This window comes from Seriola lalandi, unplaced genomic scaffold (genome assembly GCF_002814215.2).
Source record: "Seriola lalandi dorsalis isolate HSWRI2012SDOR001 ecotype SW California unplaced genomic scaffold, Sedor1 jcf7180002054411, whole genome shotgun sequence".
In the NCBI taxonomy this organism is placed as follows: domain Eukaryota; kingdom Metazoa; phylum Chordata; class Actinopteri; order Carangiformes; family Carangidae; genus Seriola; species Seriola lalandi.
Window position 1 is genome coordinate 115,485 of NW_019524964.1, and position 4,605 is coordinate 120,089.

Here is a 4,605-nt window from a genome sequence, read left to right on the forward strand (position 1 = left end):
GACAGACAGACAGACAGACAGACAGACAGACAGACAGACAGACAGCACATCCTTATATTTCACACTAATATTCTCTTATATTAAAAAACAAAACTGTAAACAATTGGGGACAACATAAGGACTGAAACTAACATTACATACATACATATAGGGATCCAAAAGTCTCAGACCACTTTCCCATTATTGAACCCACTGTACATATACATATATAATTACAAATATTCAATGGTTATATATATCTATGAATATTTGTGGTGTAGAAGTGATATAGTAGATCTACAATGATATAAAAGCAAATCCTCACATTTGAGAGGCACAAATCAGCGAATGCTCAGCATTTTTACTTAACTGAAACAATAAATCAATTATGAAAATGTTTAAAGGTTAAATTTTTGTCGATTGACTGATTGATTCATCACCAAATTAACTGTTTCAACACAAATATTTGTATTTATTTTATCCTATTTATTATGTTTAGGATTTACATGTAGGTGGTATGGTCCCAGACAAACATTGTGATCTCTCAAGTCTTCACTTACAAATCCCAAACATTAACTTTTAAACTCAGATTTTTCCTTTAATTACGACTTAGAAAAAAAAGACTTTTACACACTTCTGTATAATGTATACGTGCATGTTTCCAACACTTATTTGAGCTATATGATCTACATCGAAACAATTAGTCAACGATGGCGTTTTTCAGTATTTTCTGACACAGACTATCAAAAAATAGAAATCAGCTGAAAAGTCCTTAGTTGTAGTCTTAATATGATGTCTACACTGAGTAAATACTCAAACCCAAGAACACTCTTGACTCTTTTTGTGTTGAAATATTGCATGCTTATACTGCAGGTCTAGCCTAATACTCTACTTGGTATGAGTGTCTTTAATTTTGTGGTGAACTTGATGCCCTGGGTGACAGTATTATCTCCTACTGCCTGCCGCCATTGAACATAAAACAGTCACAGGGAGCTATTTATGAGTTATGAACCATTACTGGATCAAATGACATATCACTTTGTGCCTTTTGTATCTTATGTTATCCTATGTGTGAAGCATCTCCTCTACATGTGACTCTATAGTCAAACACGTGTGCGCCCCTGTGAGTGCGAGTCCCATGTCATTATCACAGGTCTGTTTCGGAAAGGCTTCGTGTTGACATTGACACAGATTAGTTGCAGGCCAGCGGAGCACAGAGCTAAGCGGAGAGAGAAGACAAGAGTCCTCCCATCCTCCTCTAGTAGCATTTAGCTTTTTGCTCAGCATCATAATGTTCTGTGTTTTTCATTTCCCTGCGTTTCACCTCACATCTTTTCTCATCCCAAAATAGGCTCTGTAGCTCACTCTCTCCGCTCTGTTTTCACCCTGCCTCTCTTCAAAGAAACAATCGATCTCCAGAGTGAGAGTTGGAGCCTGTCAGCACGTTGCAGTGGTAGAACATTCATGTGTATATGAATAGGATGACCATGTATTTGCAGTATTTAGTGTTCTCTCTTTTAGAAACCATATACGACTCTGAATCTATTGCTCTCGTTTGTCATTGTAACAAACAATGCCATTGTGCAACCCAATCCCTGACTCCCCCCTCACCCTCCTCTCTGTCTCTCACTCTCTCCTGCTGCTGCAAGCCATCCCTCGTTCCTTCCATCACTGACCTTTGTCCAAGGATACAGTTTCTCGTCCTGGCTTGAGACTTTCTTAAAATAAAGCCCCTGCCATGCGCGCGCACACACACACACACACACACACTTCATACAATATGCACAAAAAACTATACACTACAAAAGTTACGTTTACTAACAGCAATTTTACTTTATTCATTTTTTCACATAAAAAATGTTTTTTGAAATTGGGAAGTCAGATATCCTGTGATGGCCATCAAAGACTCCAAATTCCAAGGACGTCAACATTGTGAGTGTCGCTTAATTATCCATCTGTTTTTCATCATCATTCTCTCCTGCAGTTGTATTCCACATTCACCTTTCCCCTCAAATGATTATGTGCATAATGATTTGGAGCTGGGACGGGGGACAGGCTCGTGATGTAACCTGGATGTAACGAGTGTGTGTGAGAGCTTGTTGGCAGGCGGCTCACTGAGGGAGGCGGGCACGTCAGGACTGCCTGTCTGTGGCTGCTCATCGCTGTGATAGATACAGGAAGCACTTTGAGGGAGGATGATGAGGGCCAAAAGTAGCAGCAGAACAAGCAGTAGTGTGTTTGTGTGTGTGTGTGTAGGTAGAGTTTATACTGCATTGTATTATTAGCTGAGGCAGGGCAGCTGGGGTTTGAAGTGCCTGACTGTAACTGTACCTATAGCAGCAGTTGTGCTCCTCTGGTATAAATAGTGCAGTGGGCATGTGGGCAGGCAGCTATGACACAATGGCAGAATTTCGGTGTTCTTTCAGGGAGGTTTGAGAATGTGACACCCTGCAGGCGAGGACCCCCCTAGATGCTACACCGAGGCTTGAAGGTTACATCAAGGTGGGGATGTGTTTGCAGAGCATTTACATGCACTATGGCAACCAGATTATTCCCCATTAATCTCAACTGAGAATGTAAATAGAAAACCCAGTTTCCCTTTCAAAGGATAAAAGATTTAACAGTTAAAGGAGCAGGTTGACATTTTGGGAAATGCACTTTTACTTTCTTGTGAGAAAATCAATACCACTCTCATGTCTGTACAGTACATGCACATGTCTGTAAATATGAAGCTACAGCCTGTATCAATCTTTGCATCTAATTCTCAGCAAGAAAGTGGATAACTGTATCACCCTAAATGTTGAACTATTTATTTGACACAGATATTTTTGCTGATAAAAACCATTAACTTCTGTTATCTTAAACCTGCAATAGCTTATTTTTTGGACACGTAGGGGCAGTGGAAACAAGTTGTAAACACAACGGTGACATATCATCACTTTTTAAGCTGATATGGGTAACTTGTCTGCCTATTTATCACATCCAGCAGTCACAGAGCGATTATCATTCATTTGGAGTCATGTTTGTGGCCATTCGATGAATACCAGTCCAGTATTTACTCTCTTTTAGCTCTGCTTCTGTCACAACCAACTCCTGAGGAAAACATCTGATTCTTAAATTCAGATTACTGACCTATATGCACAGTAGAGTAATTAGACTAATGCAACACATGCAAACACCTTGTCTTTATAACTTGAACAGTAATTTCAAGTTGTTATGTACATGTAACTATATTTACATAGTTAAAGTCACATGTCACTTAAATCAGTTAAATAAAAAATTAAAAACTGTGCTCCTTTATTTATTTATAACAGTGACTACTGCTTCCCAGTCGTGTGTGTGAATAAACTCCAATGTCCTGCCATCCCAGCAATTCTCTGTTTCACCAGCTCATGATTCCTGTCCTGTCCTCCACCTGCTTCATCACTTTTCTGCCACGCGCCCTGAAAAACTGTCCCTGGAAGTAAATCAAGGCCGTGCGCTCTCTTAAGTAAGTGTATCCCTGACAACATGAAGTGAGGACACACTCCAGGCTCTCATGTTGCTCTGTTATGTCACCAATCCCCCCCCCCCCCCCCCCCCCCCCCCCCCGATCCTTCATCTCTGCTTCAAGGAGATACTGGAAACTGATAAAGAGCCACTTCCTCCTCACAAGATCTTTTTCAGATTTGAAATGAGGAAGAGCCAACAAACACTCACACACAAGCACACTTATATATACACACTCTCACTGTGTCTCCAAGATCTGTGTTGTGGGTCTGTTTACAGATGCCTGCCCAGTCTTTTATAAGACTTATGACATGAATTAATGGCATATTACCAGCTACTGCTACTGAATATAAATCTATTTGGTTTGTGGCACATTCTTCAGGTTGTTAGTGTCTGCGTGGTACCTGGCCATGGGAGAAGAAGGTGCAGAGACGACCTCATTTAGCTGAACTGTTCCAAAAAAGTTTATAATTATTTTCTCTGTAACCCTTACCACCTTTTGCTTACTGTCTGGGTGAGGAGGTGCCCTCCCTGTTTCTCACAGGGGGGGGGGGGGGGGCACACACACACACACACACACAGAGCCACTCTCTTGTCTTTTTCCTCATCTTGCTCTATCTATTTCACACACACACACACACACACACACACACACACACACACACACACACACACACAGAGCCGTCAGGCCTTCTAAGGCCATACTGACAGCTGTACAGGGAGGCCAGAGGGCAGAGATCGAGGATTAAGACAATGTGTCCAGCCTACTCTCATCCACAAAACTGTTTTGGAGAGAGAGCGACTCGGACGGGGAGGGGAGGAGGGAGAGAGGGATTCCTTGTGTAAATGAGAGTCAGGAAATGAGTCCAAATGTAATTTAATAACCCAGTCATGTACATGCTGTGTTTGTCGGCCTGAGTGTGTGAGTGTGTGGGTAATCACAATGAAAACATGTGACGGGTTACAGGAGACGCAGCTCATCGAGGGAGACTTCAGCACATTCATTGTTAGTTCACCGTCCCTTAACGTTTGCCTGTGTAATGGCCAATCTTGTTCTTCTCAATCCTATTACCTTATCAGATTTGTTTCATCCCTGTTTCTGAGGTACATCATCAACATCAAGACACATTTCAGATA